This window comes from Sminthopsis crassicaudata, chromosome 6, assembly GCF_048593235.1.
Source record: "Sminthopsis crassicaudata isolate SCR6 chromosome 6, ASM4859323v1, whole genome shotgun sequence".
In the NCBI taxonomy this organism is placed as follows: Eukaryota; Metazoa; Chordata; class Mammalia; order Dasyuromorphia; family Dasyuridae; genus Sminthopsis; species Sminthopsis crassicaudata.
In genome coordinates this window covers 86,541,719-86,559,772 of record NC_133622.1, presented here as the reverse complement: position 1 = coordinate 86,559,772, position 18,054 = coordinate 86,541,719, and positions in this window count along the sequence as shown.

The window sequence follows — 18,054 nt, the reverse complement described above, 5'->3', positions numbered from 1 at the left end:
TTCTCTTGTACTTTCCATCATTTAAGCATAAAATTAAGCAATCTCTCATACTTGAAACTTTTCCCATGCAGTTAAGGTCTTCTTCCTTCAATCTTTGATGTTCAGTTTAGTTGGGAACTATTCCATGAAGCATTCCTTGATTTTTCCAACTAAGAGTAATCCTTCTTCTCTGCTTATATTTTCCTATAGCACTCTCTCCACATGTCCCTTTTGCCCTTATTTCATTCTAAAATATATACTGGTCAGGTAGGTACATGATATGTGTCTTCTCTTTATTATATCCTAACTTCCTTATGGACAGGAATTGTGTATTTATGTTTGTATCCATTTATCTATCTACATGTTATATAAATATAAACACACATATTTCTCATTTCTATATTACCAGAACTAAGCACAAATAAGACTTTATATATAAAACACATATAATATAATATTACATATATATTTATAGGTATAGATATATACTTTTAAACAATTGATCAAATAAAATTTTCCAGGCTAAATTGGGTAGATCTTTTATCCACCCAGTTTTCACATAAGTTAAACCTGATAAAATTTAAGTTCTGGTTGACTCTTGTATTCTGAAAGGACATCGACATTTTCTAACAAATTTCCTGAAATTAGCAAAAAAAAATTTTTTTTTACAATAACAGGACTGTTTTGTAAATGATGAGTTTACTTAATAGAGAACACGGTTTTATTGTTCCTGGGAGTTTGGAATGGATGATTACAACTCTTTAGAAAAATATACTTTCCAATGAAAACATACTATCTGCTTTACTTCTGCTTACTTAGAATGTAAAAAGCTCTCTGTGATAGAAGTATTTTATTATAAAGATTATTTCTTCTTTCTTGACTATTTGTCATTGATTCCCTTGTACTTGTCAGGTCATTTTTCTCGCCAAAATAAAAATGGTCCATCATTTCATCATCAATAAAGTCTGTGTCTGTGATACTATCTTCACATTTAAGTAAAAGATATATCAATCAATATTTTCTTCCTAAATATATATCTTTTAATCATGCCAGTCCCAAAGCAAATATAAAGGGATACTATATTTCTTCGTAAGATTTATTAGTTTATCTTTCACAGGCCAGAGCTAGTTTGATTAGTTTTGTGTACATGAAGATTAAATAACAAGAAGATTTGTTCAAATATTTTTATGAGTCTAATCCTTCCTTACAGAATTTAGACCAACTATGCATTATTTATATGTTAATGGACAGGGTCAGACGGAGAAAGCCATTGCTGAAGACTTCCTTTCTCTCTCTTTTCTAAAGATCTTAAATAATTCAGGTGTCATTGAAGAGAAATTGGCGGAGTTGTTGGACAAATATCAAAGCAATCTGAATCTACTGTGTGTAGAAGACATATTGCACAATGACAATGGCACAAGCAAAGTTATTATTTGGGGAACATTTGTGCTTGCATGGCAAAGTCTGATAGACCACTAACTGTGAAATGAGATATCTTCCATTTACAAAGTTCCCTCTCTCTTCATTTTTAGTACATTTATAGCTTCTCATTTTTAGGCTCTGAATGTTAACTATTGCTTAGCTTACCTTGATTCCATACATCTCTAAATTTAACAAGCCAAATATTTTGAAATCCACATGAATTAAGGAGAATCAGAAGAAGCTGCTTGGTATCTTCGTTGCTTAGCAGACTTAACTTGTTAAATATTGAAACATGCAATCTGACACTGAGGTAATAAAACAAAGGTGTGCTGTGGTGTATTGTCCAAAGCTATTCATTCCTCTCAGCTGGAGACTTGATTGCAGCACTAACTAGCAAAAAAATTGCAGGGCTTTTTCAATATTCTTTCAGACTATCTGGAAAGATTCTTTTTGAAATGATTAATCCGAAAAGAGAAAAACAATGTGATGTGCTTGGCATTGGATTCAAAAGAATGTGGGTTCAAATTCTATAATTTTCACATACTAGCTGATGACAATCAGGGCTCTTAAACTTCCTATGGTCCAAGATAATTGGCTTGGTGTCTCTAGTTTTCAGGAACAGTTCCAATCACTGACAAAATTACTGATCTGAACAAAAATAAAATCAAGTAATTTAAATGGAGTGTTGTAACTCAGTTATTTTAAAGATAACCACTTAATTGCAAAAAAAATAATAATTTTTTAATTCACAAGCCCAAATTCTGGAGGATACAAGGAAAGACAAAAAATTTCTGATCTCAAAATGTTTACATTTTTATGGAAAATACAACATGAATATACATACAAGATATACACAGTATAAAAGAAAAAGAATCTTAGAGAAGGCACTGATCATGGTAGAGAAGGGGAAGAAGCAATGGCAAGACAGCAAATATGAATTAGGCACATTATATGCCAGGTATTGGGGAAACAAATACAAATAAACAAAGGGAAAATCTCCTGCCATCAAGAAGCTTATACTCTAACATAAAAGACAACATACAAAGAAACTGAAAAGAGAAAAGGGAAGGAACCTATACAGGGGGATAGTGTCAAAGTTCAGAGAATCAGAAGCACAACCAAGAGAAGAATAAAGTCAAGATGACTTAGGGGAATCTCCAAAATGAAAATTCGTTGTGGGAATCCATGAATAGCAGAAGAATGATGGTGTGGTAGAGGAAAGGTCTGAGGTGACAAGGCTCCCAAGTCATTGAGATAAAATCCATAGATTCAGAAGCACAGCTAGGATGGGAATGAAGTATAAATAGACCAGTCCTTTCCCAAAATGGAATTGCTCTAGAATTAACTCAATAATGCAGGGGGCCAGTAGGGAAGAGGAATATTACAGGTTAAGGAGGTCCCACACACTGAAGAAAGTTCCAGGGTGATAAGGAAGCTGAGTCATGGTGGCAAAGTCTGTATAGTCAGAATTACAGGTGGGAGAAAAGATATGAAGATCTTCAAAACTATTCTGTAGTAAGTGGAATTTAAGCTTTGTCTTAAAGGAAACCATGGGAACCAGGAGATGGATATGAGAAATGAGAGCATTCCAGACAAAAATGGATTTATATTCTAATAACAAGTAGAGAAATATAGGATATTGTCTAAGACAAAATCTAACATCTATGTATAAATTTTATCTAAATAAAATTTAAGATATTGAATTTTAAAGAAAATCTTGTAATATGCATTTAAATTAAGGTAATTATAATAAAAATTCCCTAAATAATGTCTATAATAACAAAACACTCCCTAGTATTTATTAGTCTATTGGGTATCAACAATATAGTTTGTATAATATAGGTTTTCAGTGGGTTCTTTCCCATTTATTATCTTCCACTCAAGATTTTTAAAGATCTGTCAGGAATCATACTTATACCATTCACAAAAAGTACCTATTACCTATTGTACATGTGCACAAATTCACATATATAAAGCTATGACATGAACCACAAACAAATAGGCTTCAGTGGAAATGTGAATTTATTCATTATGTCAACCTGATTCATTAAGAGCTCTGTAGGTTATCAGAGATTGTAGGAAGTTTTGTCTTCTGATGCATTTTAAAATTGTTAAATGAGTTTCAAAAGGTCATTTCCATGTAAGAAAGTGATATGGCTCAGTGCAATATTATTCAGGGATAACAAAATAAAGAAATATTACTTATATATCCATAGGAAATCTGACAAAGCTTAGCTGCCATGAGTTAATTGATGCTTTAACAAAATGAAAGAAAATGTCCATAAATCTGTTCTTCTGAAGTCCTTATTATAGAAACGGCCTTAGAATTAAAATTCATAAGGATAATTATAACATGGAAAATTAAAGTTTAGTTCTAAATGTGCAGTACCACAGAATGAGGGTCAAGACAGGTTAGAATTACTGTTTATTGCTTTTCAAGGCTATAACATTTTCTAAGCTTCTGAAATTTAGAGAGGACTATAAGTAATGAAGGTTATAATATGCATTCAAAAAATATGAACATTTTAAATTCAGGAGCATGAGGATTATAGACTTAATTTCTTTTCCTTTCACTGATTACAAATATAATATTGTTGTATCAGCACTTCACAATTTTTTTTCCTTTTAATGAGGAATATGGCAATTTCTTTATACCATTAATATCTAGCCCCAAAAAATCAAAAACAGGTGTAGCATTTACTTGATTATGTGATGATATAGGTTTCCATAAATCAAAGGAAGTAAGTAATGTATTAGCAGATTATATCCTGGAGTTATAATGATTACTATCCAGATAGAATAGAAAAGGTAAAAAGGAGAAAAGAAAGGAAAGAAGGAATTGATTTTTTTATAAATTTCCTTTTTTTATTCTATAACCTTAATAATCACCAACAAACACAAATATTTCAACAGACAAAGGATAATCAGAAGTGGATTTCTAGGTTTATTCAAAAATTCATTCACTTTTTGACTTATCACTTTCATGTTTGTATCCCCAGATATAATAGCACATTGCCTGGTATAAGCTAGGTATTTAATTAATACTTATTGATTGATATTCAAGACTTCTTGAATTATCTAATTAAGGAGTTTTCATTGCATTTTATGGCTTACTGCTGAATCTAACAGTTAGTACAAAGTAATGGAAAAAGATCATCATTGAGAACTTAGCATCCAAAAAAGAAGAGAGCAGAAAGGGTAGATTTCATTATGTAAATGGATTTTATTTTATTTTCTGATGTTCTTTCCTTGAGTTTTCTGATATCTTAGAAATAAAGTCAAGTTCCTCAAAGGTACTAGTGGGCTTCACATCCAGAGAAGAAGGAGAATGTGTATGGAAATCACAGGGTCACTGATTTAGCAGCAGAAGCAGCAAAAATAGATCTTCAAAGCCACCTTCCACATTTAACAAATGAGGAACCTGAGGTCCATACATGTTAAACAACTTGCTGAAGTCACAGAGGTTACAGATCTGAAACTTCAACTTGGGTCCTCTAACTTCCATCCCAACAATTTCCTCCTGCCCACAGAATCCAAAAACAAAAAAGAAGGAAAAAGAGAAAAGCAAAAACAGTAGCAAAGTAAAGCAGAGTGGACACAGATCTTTAGATAATTTTTTGTTGTTGTTGTTTTGTTTTGTTTGTTTGTATTAGGTGCTTCTGTCTGATAAATAAATTAAGCAATGCTCCAAAGGGCACCAGAAAGGTTAGGATACTGGAAAATAGAGGGAAATACCGGGAAAAAAGCAAAAAGAGAGAAAGGGAAATTTTAACATGTTTTTTCAGAAAAGTGTAGAAGGCAAAACCCTGTGGGGTTGATTTATTTTTATTTATTGACTTGGATAATGAGAAGAGATGTTATATTTTTCAAATTTGCAGGTGATATAAAACTTGTGTAGTGTATGTAAGTTCAGAGGATCTTATCTCCACTCTTACTTGCACTGAGTTGGGACTCCCCCAAGCATTGTTATTATGTCTTCCAACAACCCTAGCTTTATTCACAAGTCCGCACCAGTGTAGATTTATAGAGAAAGTATTTGTTAAGATAGTATATTAAAAATAAACATTCCTCAAATCATCCTTATAGATTTCTCTCCAAAACTTTAACACATTTTTACAAAAACACTCAGAGTCTAAGGGGACAAATGAGCTCAAACCTGGATAGTACATATATCAAAAAAGTAATATAGCTTCTGGAAGTAATTTTGCTGTAATTCTCATAGTGTTATTATTAAGTATTCAGTGGAGCTTCTCTGCAGAGTTTTCTGGTTCCTGATATAGACATTATCATCAACTGTTCCAGGAATGGGAATATCAAAAGTGAAAACCTCCTGGACTTCCAAATTTCATGAAAAAAATGCTTCTGGTCAAAGGGAAAGTTTGAGATAGAGAATGTATTCTTCTCTCTTCCTCTCAAGCAATTTCTTTTTAAGGAGTTTGGATGGAAAGCTATCTTTCAGCTTCCAAATTTTTTGAATTCCTGATTCTGACTAGACAACTTTCTACATCTTTCTCATTTCATTATATGCCAGTTCTTACAATTTTCCTCATTATTTCTTTGAATCCTGTTACTTTCATTTCTTATGGCATAAAACAGCTCCATTATATTCAATATCAATATGCTTATTTAAATTTAAAAACTTATTTAAATTTAAAATTTTATCTAAGATATTTCTTTTACTTCCTACCTTGCTATTACTACTAAAAGTCCTACTGTATTCATTTATGAATGGATCTATGATTTCTTTGAGACATATGTCTAATGACAATATCTTTGGATTAAAAAGAACGTTCAGTTTTTGTGACTTTAGTGACTGAAGATTAAGAAAATTTAATGTTATGCTATATCATTTAATAATCAGCATTTTCTGTGATCAGTCTTAATCCCTATTTTCTCAAGTCCCATTTCTCAGTCTGGCAACAATAAGTCTCTTCCAGTCAGAATTAAAGAGGTGGTTGAATAATATGATCACTCTTATCTTCTGGGTCATTCACTTTTTACCCATTTTAAATTGGGATTCTTGCTGCATTTAAAATTAAACAAGAATCAATTTGTGCTGAATCCCTCCACAGGGAACAGTTCTTTTCTTCTTGCCTCTCAGTAAAAATCAGGGGTGATTGATCTCCAAGGAAAAGGCTAACTGGGGTGGGAAGGAATCTTAATTGGGAAGTAGCACTGATTTTCTGGACAAGATTACTGATGTGGTACGTCATTGTCAGGAATGATGCAAACTTTATTAAAGATTAATTATTCCATAGTCAACTCACAGAATCAGATAAGGGACTCTTCTTCCCTGAGCAGGATACAGACATGATATCTGCAAGTTTATTCTGGACTAGAACTTAGCCTAACTCCTCACTAAGTATATAACTTATGCCCTGACTTTTCCACTCCCTTTTCCTTCTGATCTTTGAATAGCACCTCATTCGCTATTTTCATTACAATTAAGGACCCTCATGACTATGATAACTTCATTTCTGTGGGTTTTTCACATTCAAAACAGCTTTTTAACTACATGATGCTTCATCAATTGCTAGAGGCAGCCAGTGCTCACTGTAAACTACATCCAGATTTTGCAGATAAGGGAGAATGGTGAGTTAGGGAGATGTCTACCCCAAGCATGTGAAGACTTCCTCCTGTGATGGAATGTGGATGAGAATAATTTGTTCCAAACAGCCATAGAGACAGCAGCAGAAGACTCAGAGCTCATCCACTGAATCCTGAACTATCATCTTATCTTGATAACTCAGGAAGAAAAAGTAGGCCTGATGACTTTGTGCAGATTTATAGGACATCATCCCATAATGCCAATGGTCCTTTGAAAACAAAGGACAAATTACAAGAATAATTATCCTATCATCAGGATTACTTCCCAGATCCCAAAGAGGAAGTAATAGGGAGTAGCTGAAATAATCCTTAATCATTCTTCTCATTAAAATATCTACTAAGGGCAGCTAGGTGGTGCAGTGGATAGAGCACCAGCCATGAAGTCTGGAGGACCTGAGTTCTTTTTTTTTTATTAATTTTATAATTATAATTTTTGACAGTAAATATGCATAAGTAATTTTCTTTACAGCATTATCCCTTGTATTCATTTTTCCAATTTTTCCGAGGACCTGAGTTCAAATCTGTCCTCAGACACTTTCTAGCTGTGTGATCCTGGACAAGTCACTTAACCCCAATTGCCTCAAGAGAAAAAGTTTACTAATTGGGATTGTCTTACTTTTTGGGGGGAAGTCCAAATGTACTCCAGTAACTGGCCAGTGAAAAGAAGATACACCTAGATTTAAAAAGACTATCAGAGTTTACAATGACTAGTCATTGAAAGATGCCATTATTCCAATTTACTGATTATTGCTAATTTGGCTAATGAATTTACCTACAAAATGTTCAATTTGCTGAACTACTGAGATCTGCCTCATTTTTTATGTTATATGTATCACTGTTAATGAACTCTAATCTTGCCCTGGAGAAAAGAATGTCTCATTTGCTCTGTGTTATTTTATTTATAACCAGATGAAGAAACTGAGACCCAGAAATCATTGTCACATACACCCAGTCTCATAGATCCATGGTCATGCAGACCCCAAATCCAAACCCAGGTCCTTTGAATTGAAAGGACATTTATTTTCTACCCTTATTTTACACATTAGGAAACTGACTCTCTGAGGGTTTAAATGGATTGCCCAAGATCACATGCTTCCAAATCTTTTTCGAGACTAATTGAACTAAATCATACCTCCTCATAATTAGGTATTAGGGTCCTGACCTTCCAGGTATCTCTAATAATTATTGTCATCTTTGTCAGTGGATTAGCATAGTATCTAGTATGCAACAAGTACATAATAAATTTTAATTGGGTGCAACTAGGTGATATAGTGGATAGAGCACCAGCCCTCAAGTGAAGAGGACCAGAGTTCAAATCTGACCTCAGACACTTAACACTTCCTACCTGTGTAACTCTGGACAAGTCACTTAACCCCAATTGCCTCAGAAAAAAAAAAGGATAAACAATTGATTATTGAAAAAAAATCAAATGGCTGTAAAGTAGAATTAAAGAAGTATTTTAATTTGCAATTTTCTAATTAGTGAATTAGTGCCTTTTTCCATGTTTATTAGTAATTTTTATTTCTTCATTTTAGAATTTATACACTAGGGAGAAACTCTTGTTCTTATGTGTTATATCTTTTTTTTTTACCATGTTGCATATTATATCTTTATCAGAGAAATTAATTGTGACTGTTTCCTTTGATTTCTTTTTAATTTGAATTATATTTATCTTTAACCCTAGAATATAGATCTATAGGAATAAATATCAAGAATATAGTCTGATTTCTAGATTGTAGATTTCAAGCTGGAAGGAACCTTTTGTGTCATCAATTCTAATCCCTTCATTGTACAGATAAGGAAACTGAAGCAGAGACCCATGGTCCTACAGAGCCAGTATCCAAACTCATGCACTTTGAATCTAGAAGGACTTCTTCCTCCATAGCATGTTAATTTCTCTCTCATTTTATAGATTAGGAAAGTAAATCTCTGAAAAAATTAGTAATATGTCCAAGGTCATAAAGATAGTGAGTAGCCATCGAGATCATTACATTAACTCCAATTTTAGTATGTATGCACATAGCTAAAAGATGGATGGCAAGTTAAATGGATAAACAAATACTACATAAACAGATCTATGTATACACACATATATATACATATATAAGAAAATGTATATGTATGTGTGTATAAATATAGATAGATAGATACACATACAAACATCTACACAGTCATCTGGGAAATAGTAAGTTATGACACCATTTTCAAATTTTAGAAATCTAATTCTTTCTAGGAATAATAAATTGGAATGGGCATGCAAAGTTGACCAAACTTCCAAGCACATCATGTACTTTTTGCATTTCAAATATTTCTTCTAGTGAATTACAATAAGGGAAGACGGGGGAAATGATTATTATTATAAAAACACTTTTATTAAGATTACTCTCATATATAGTGCTTTGAAGGAATTTCAGAATAAAGGATCTTTTGACTCACATCTTCCTACTCTGGCTTCAGATTGTTCCCCACTACTGCAAATAAGCTTTGTATATCCTTGAAGAAATAACCTTACCGCTTTGATTCCACTTCTGTATCAATTTCAATTTTCTTATTTAGTGAAAATGTGGTTTTAATGGGAAATATATATTTTTGGCCAGCCTTTTATTTCATCTTTTTGATGACTATGGAGGCTATGATAGAAAATCTTGACTTTTAAATAGATATGTGATAAAGAGACTCACCCACACTTACAAATCTTTGTGACCATATACTGCTTTATGAACATGGTAAATCACTACTCTGGTCATCCGTGCTTTATTTCTGTCTTTTGTTTCTAGATGGGGATGATCATTGTTTCTATTGTATGACTAGAATTTGAATTCTGGGAAGATATCAGGAAGAGATATCTTTGCTAAATAAAAGAATAAAAGTAATTTATCCATGTTCTTTCATTTGAATGTATTATGTACATTTAGCAAACAGCACAATTTGTAGTATTTACAGTCTATGTAAATGGATTCCTAAAACTTGTGATTGCTTGTGGCAGGGATACTTATGCCATGGAATATTTCTTTTTAGTATACATTTCATTTATTTCTACTTCCCTTCACTTACTTTTTATTTTTAAAAAATAAGCTATGTAGATTTTATATTACAGCTATTTCAATTTAAAGGCCATGTCTTCCTGATTCAAAATAACAAAGAAAATTAGTAAAGTAAAACCAACACACACAGTGACTATATCTGTCAGTGTATTCTACCCCCATTGCCTCCCACCTACCTCGCTGACAGAGGGGGTTTCTCTTAATCTTAATCTCTCAAAACCTCTAGAAAAAAAAAAGAATCAGTTCTATTCCTTTTATGCCACTAGTAATGCACAACAAGTATTTTTCAACTCTAGTCTTTAGTGCACAATAACTAGATTTGATGTTTACCTTCAACTTTGCCCTCAACTTACAGCAGAAATAGGCCTATTACTTCAGTCTAAAGGATGACTTTTCTTTCATGGCATCTATTTGGCCTGACATTTAGGGTGATTTGAATACACTTCTGTCATGAGGGTTAGGATTTTGTATTTAGGCCTCCTCTGAAATTATATACTAGGTTTGACTTATCTTCCATTAAAACAATTTAGTAATATACTTTTAAAGTCAGGGTTTCAGCCAGTGGTGTAATAGGATATGAATCAAATCCCTTCCCCAATCCACCCTGGCTGTATGAAAAGGCCCACAGTTTACTTTCTCTTTTTCATGTATATTATCACATACACTATTAATGATTTTTTCCACATATAAGCATTTTCTGAAACCTTTAACAATTCTTTTTTTAAAATGAAAATAAAAATGATCATATAAAAGCAACGTGGTTATGATAATATATAAAGGTACTTCAAACTCTCCCCTACCTCTGAAATCATCTCCCATAAACAAGAAAATATGAGGAGGTAAAAGTGAAATGGTGTTGCATTCAGTTCATACATTTACATGCTGTGTGTCTCCATTTTCCTTATATGCTTTAAGATGTGCTGAGAGGGAGAGAACAATTTCCTGAGAGAAAATGTGCTCTCTTAAATGTCAAAACTCTTAAAAATGAAATTTCCTCCTTTATCATCACATTATATTAATGAAGTTTCTTTTTTTTTAATATGAGAGAATATTTTTATTGCAAGGGGGAGAAAAGGGGGACAGCTTAGTTTAGTAGAAGTCATCTACTAAGTTAAATGAAAGAGCTACTCCAAGACATTTTTCTTTGAACAAATATTCTTTGATATGGGAAATTACCCCTTTCACATCATAAAAATCCCTGACGCATACTGTGCTTTTTCTCCTATAAAGTTATCAGCATATGTGAGCTCACCCCAAAATTGAGTTAACGTAATTCTTCATAATCAAAAGCAAGTTTGCAGAAAAATACCATCTGAGATGACAGCACAGTGGAACCAATCCCACAGAGTCTTGTCCTTGAAGCATCCTTGAAATCAGGTCCATAATTATATACCCAAAGCAGAGCTATCTATCTATCTATCTATCTATCTATCTATCTATCTATCTGTATATATATATATATACATACATACATACATATACATATATCTTATTATGCATATATATATACTTATATATACATATATACTTATGCTTATATGTATATATATATATATACACACACACACACACACACACACACACAACTGCTAATCCATTCTAAGAAGGCCAATTTTTAACTCATTGTTAAAAAGATTCCTTGATTAGTCCATATAGATTAAAACCAAGGAAACTTTCCTCTCTCCTTTCCTCTTTCCTTTACCTTCTTTCACTCTCCACTCTACTTTTTTCTTCCCTCTTCCGTTGCTTTCTTTCTCTTTCCCTTTCTTCCCTTCCTAAGGAATAAACAACAAGATATAGAGTCAGAAAGCTCTATGTTCAACCTAGCCTTAAATGCTTAGTAACTCAGTGACCCTGAAAAAGAACTTTAACCTTCTTTAAACCCAGTTTCCTGATCTGTATTTTGGGGATAAATAACAGCTTCTGTGTGGTAGTGGTGTGAGAACTCACAAGATAATGTATTTAGATAATTTTCAAACCTTCAAGTGCTATATAAATATCATCTATTATTATTGTTTTGAGTTTAACTAATTCTCATCATCTTTGAAGGTAAAACAAGTAAGACATAGGATGGTTATACCATATTCTTTTTTTTCATCCTATTTCCTTGTGCTTCAGAAGCATGGAACAAGGAAACAGTTTTGGCAAGGAGAATGGCAAAAGTGTTGTCCCTTCCTACTTATGCTCCCTCAAGACCCTATAACAGAGAGTGACCTATATAATTAAAATAGTGGCAATATAAGAACAATATTAATCTAGCCCAATATCAACAAAATCACTTTCTGCATAAAATGTTAAAAGACAAATATAGGAAACTTCAAAGATAAGTGATATTATTACTCTAAGAATATCATTTTCTAGTTCATTTCATAAAACTATCGTATCAGAAAAAGGAAATGGGTATATCTGTAGCAAAAAGAGAAAAGTCTCAAGATAAAGAGACACAGGGAAGATTAGCACTAAGAAACTGATGTGATATTATGCCTACCATGTATCATATTCAATTGTAATTAATTGTCAGTGCTTTCATTAATTCTAAGTTTCTCATAACAAAACTTTACATGTTGTTGCTTAATAAGTCCAGAATGGCATGCTGAATAATACTATTAGAGTAAATATGAGCATTCATCTATACATGGAGTAATGTAATCAACTTTCATATATGTGTATATCAAAGTAAGAAGCAAAGGCCTAATCTGGTTTATACTGTGTCTGAAACAAGAGGAAGAGGTATTTCTTTTAATATTCAGCTGTTAGGAGAAAGCATGTGGTGTGGAAGGAGGCAGGAATTAGTAAAGTGAAGAACAAAGCAATCATCTCTACTTTGGGCAAAGCAAGAATGGAGAACAGAATGTTCAGATAAGATACTTCAATCAGGAGGAGATGGAAATGATTCTAAATATACATATATACACACAAATATGTACATATAAATGTGTAGTTATTTGTGTATTACTATTGTATATATCTATATCTATTGATTATGTTTATTAATCTGTTAATATATTGTGTATCTTTAGTCAAATATAAGGTCCTTGAGAGAGGTCAGTCTAATTTTTTCACTTATTTCCTTAATACCTAGTCAAGTTTCTGATACAAATTTTAGACATTTCATAAGCATTTATTGATTGAAATGAATCACAGTACAGTACTATACAATCTATAAGGCAGTGTGCCCTCAATTAATGATTTTTGAATAAAATATTCACACTGACAATTTATAAAGTTTTACAAAATGCAGTCAAATTTTTCATGGCAATGCATTACCTAGATGCCCCAGGGAAACCAGCTGTTTGATCTAGCATCTTCCACTCCTAAAGAGTCCTATATTCTTGTGGGTATAATTTGGAATGAGCAGTATACCAAGCATCTCCTTATATGGTGAAAATTAAAACCTAGATTGCATCAAGTTGACAAAAAGAAAACCTGAGGGAATATTTTAAAGGAGACAATATTAAAATGCACACAAAAGAGTTATTAAATAAATAAAGCCCATAAAAAAGAATGTTGGATTTATAGTACATGTAAAACTGTTACACAGGGGATAAATTATTACTTTCTTCTGGACAGAGACTATGTATTATTCATCTTTGTATTGCCAACAGCACCTAGCAAAGAGTCTTTAAAATTGTCCATACTCAGTAAATGTTCATTGAATGAAGCAATGAATGAATGAATATATGTAGATCAATAGAAAAGAGGACTAACAAAACAAGTTTGGGGGTTTATGTTCTTCATAATAAGAATGATGGTTTATTTTTTGGCAAGTTAGGAAGCTTTCCAAACAATCATTCCCCCAGTTTAATGAATACATCTAACTGATACCTTCTTGACTGTTTGGAAAATGAGTAAAAGCTTTAGGATTATCTTCTAATGTATTTTTCCTTCTGCTATGATTTTTATTTGTCTTATTGATGAGGGGAGGCCCAAAACTCTCTCTCACTCTCTCGGACTTCGGGGAGGAAGCTTGGCAAACTCTCTCAGAGAAGCTCTCCTCTAGAGAGACTCGCTCCAGGGAATCAAGATAAAGTGGTTTCCTTCTGTTATCTGGCTGGGACTAGTTGAATTCAGGACCATTTCTACTTAGCCCAAGCTGGAGATTGAGATTTCTAGCCACTCTATTGAGTTGGATTTGGAGTTAGAGTCCAGGGACATTCATTCAATTTGACGATTCTCTATTCTGATTCCAACTCAAACTGCTCAGAGCCTCCACCATATAACAAGTTTCCTCCAGTCCAATGCCTTGCAGAGGACCTAATCATGCCAAGGAACCCCTCTCTCCCCTTGGCATTGTTGTGACCCTCTGCCAGGTGAAAAGACATTCTCATTCAGCATTACTCCCTCTTTATCTCTCTCACCTATTTCCCCAACAGGACCTTATTTATCTGTCTGTCAGGATTTCTCTGCTGGAAATTTTCTCTGCTAGAGGATTTCTCTGCTACTCTGGCACTAAAGAAGTCAGCCTACAAAAGCTGACTTCTCAGTTCTAATAATAAACTTCTTTTTGCCAGTTTAACTTTTCAGGTTTGTAAATTCAATTACAAAGGACCTGCACCGACCAGAAGGGGGTTCCCACAACTCACTGCCCTGAGCTGAACCTCGTCATTATGAAATTTTCAAAAGGGCAAGAACATGTAAAGATAAAGAGTCCAACAGTATTTGAGGTAACATCAGTGCCAAGAAAGACAATTTTCATATTCAGAAAGATTTGTGACAGATTTAATAGAATCTCGAAACTATTTGTAAGATAGATAGAAATGCAAAGTAGTATTAAAGGATGCATTTATCATTACCTTCTTTAAAACTATTCACAATTAAATCTACATTTGGCAGATCTATATTCATTCAGGGAATCTACAGACAAAAATACGCTGTTAAATTTGATAGTGTCCAGTATATTTGAAAAATGTGGTGTGGTATAAAAAGTGGGGAAAAAGTAGGGAAGAAATCATCAAGCTGTGTCAGTGATCCAAAATGAATAGATTTTCATTGTGATATAACAACAATAATGAAACACCTTGAATCACTTACTACCATATACTGATGTATTCTATTGCTGGAATGATAGACAGTATAAAGGAAAACTGTTCAAAAGAGTCAATTATCACTGTTTTCATTGCTTCTTTCTCAGGATAGTAACTTTCATTATAAAGAAAGCATTCACAGAAGATGAGACTATTGATGTAATATTTTATAGAACAAAGAGCAATTTTGGAAATTGATCATCCTGAAAGTTAATTGAAAATTTCCTTAATACATTTCAAAGCAGCTGTCACAGAAAGAATAGTGCCTGGCAAATCATCAGACTTAGCAAACATTTAGAAACAACCATACCATTTTTCTGTTGCTCTTGGGATTTTTTGAATTCTTTTTAAAATTCCATACAAATATGTCTAAGCACAATGCAGCCACAGAACCAAGAATAGTTGAATATGTAATAGAAAACACACTTGTAAACAAAGTTATAAATATACAACATGTTTTCAAATCTCTGATGAATCTACATTTAAGAAACTGCTTATTTCAAAGAGTAATTCTAAGGGTCTTAAACTAAAAAAGAAAAAAAAAATAAGATTAACTTGTTACCAACTAGTTTCTAAGGCAACTGCTTACAACACTGAGTTACCACTTCATGCTGTATTGTGAGGAGACAGTCTATTCTATAGGGAAACATTTAAATATGAAAAACAAATAGGTATATGAGGAAGTCACAGTATGGATTTTCATAGTCTATTTCCATCTCCTCCAATACTCATATCAAGCTTTGGTCAGAGAAATATATTTTCATATCCTGAGAATCTGGTGTAAATTCAAGGATGTCAGTAATATGAACATTTCCTTCAGTTCATTTTACCTGAACTGACTGTTCAAAGGTCAAGACTACAATAGATAGCATCTTTTCATATCCACTTATATTCAGAAAAATATAGACCAGGAAATAAGCAGGTACTTGAAATTCATGGAAAAATGCAATAGTGTCTTGAAGGTCACTGTATTTTTCTCTACAATGTAACAAGATCCTGGACAGAACGAAAAGAATATTTTATTTCATAGCCTGTATTTAAAATGGTATGGGCAGCAAGTTGGCATAGTGGATAGAGTGCCAGGGTTAGAGTTAAGAAAAAAATCTGGCTTCAGACTTTTACAAACTTTGTGGTCCAGGACAAATCACATAATCGTGCTTCCTTCAGTTTCCACATATACAAAATGTCCTGCAGAGAAATGGCAAAGCACTACATTATCTTTGCAGAGAAAAATCTAAATGGTACCATAAAAAATCAGGTACAACTGAAAAACACAATGAAAAACAACATTTAAAATAGTATGTACACAAAACTTGTGGAAGAATACATTATCTAGAATTCACTACTTGGCAAAAATCGCTGGGGAAATGAAAAATAGTATGGCAGAAACTAAGCATTGAATCTAATCTATATTGCCCTATAATAATCTAATCTAATACCCTATAGAGGGTGATATTATAAGCAAATTAGGAGAACAAGGAATAGTGATATTTATGGAGAAGTGAACAATATAAGATGAGAGAGAGAGAGAGAGAGAGAGAGAGAGAGAGAGAGAGAGAGAGAGAGAGAGAGAGAACATTAAAAATGCAAAATGGATAATTTTGATTACATTAAATTAAAAATATTTTGAACAAACAAAACTATTGTAGCCAAGATTAGGAGGGAAGCAGAAAGTTGGGAAAATAGTTTTCTTGGCAGTGCTTCTGATAAAAGCCTCATTTCTAAATTATATAGAGAATTGATTCAAATTTATAAGAATACAGCTCTTCCCTAATTGATAAATAGGCAAGGGGTATGAATAGACAATTTTCAGATGAAGAAATTAAAGCTATTTTTAGTCATATGAAAAAATGCTCTAAATTTTTATTGATTTGAGACATGCAAATTAAGATAACTGAGGTAGTATTTCACACCTCTCAGACTGGCTAAGATGACAGGAAAAGATAATGATAAGTATTGGAAAGGATATGGGAAAACTGACACTTAGGTATTGTTGGTGGAGTTGTGAACTGATGCAACCATTCTAGAGAGCATTTTGGAACTATACACAAAGTGCTTATTCTTTGATCCAATAGTGTCTCTAGTGCTTCTAAATTCCAAAGATATCCTAAAAGAAAGAAAAGAAACCACGTGCAAAAATAGTTTCTTTGTAGCAGCTCTTTTTGCAATGGTGTGGAACTGGAAATTGAGTGAATGCCCATCATTTGGGGAAAGATTGAATTAGTTATGGTAGGTGAATGGAATGGTGTGATAGATTTGTTTCTTTTCAAAATGAGTTGATTCAAGGTAATTCCAATAGACTTATGGAAAGTGCCATCCACATTCAGAGAGAGAACTATGGAAACTGAAGGTGGATTAAAGCATAACATTTTTGCTTTTTTGTTGTTTGTTTGCTTGTTTATTTTTTCCCTTTCTCATATTTTCCCCTTTTGATCTGATTTTTATTGCTTAGTATAATGAATATGGAAATAAATAAATAAAAGAATTGTACATGTTTAACCTGTATCAAATTGCTTGCTGTCTTGGGCAAATGAAGGGATGATAAGAGAGGACAAATTTGAAATATAACGTTTTGCAAAGGTGAATGTTGAAAACTGTCATTGCATGCATTTGGAAAAATAAATAATTTTGAAATAGAATGTAAAAATGTATGAAAGTGTATATGTTGTGTCATTTCTTGCATGTATGGTTGGTATTGAATTTATACTTCATTATTTTTATAGCTTTTGAAGGGATGTGGTTTCTTGGCTTGTTTCATTGACCTTGTTCTGGTTTTTGTTTTTGTTTTGTCTGCAATCATGATTTTTGTTCTGACTTTTGTGCTTTGTCTGGAAAGAAGAAAAAAAAAGGTTCCTGCCCTTTAAAAAACAAATAAAAGAAAATACATTTTCTACCTGACATGAATTGAAAAACAATGATGGATGTTTGCTATTATTGATAAAAATCAACATACACATGAACATGCTGAGAAGGATTAA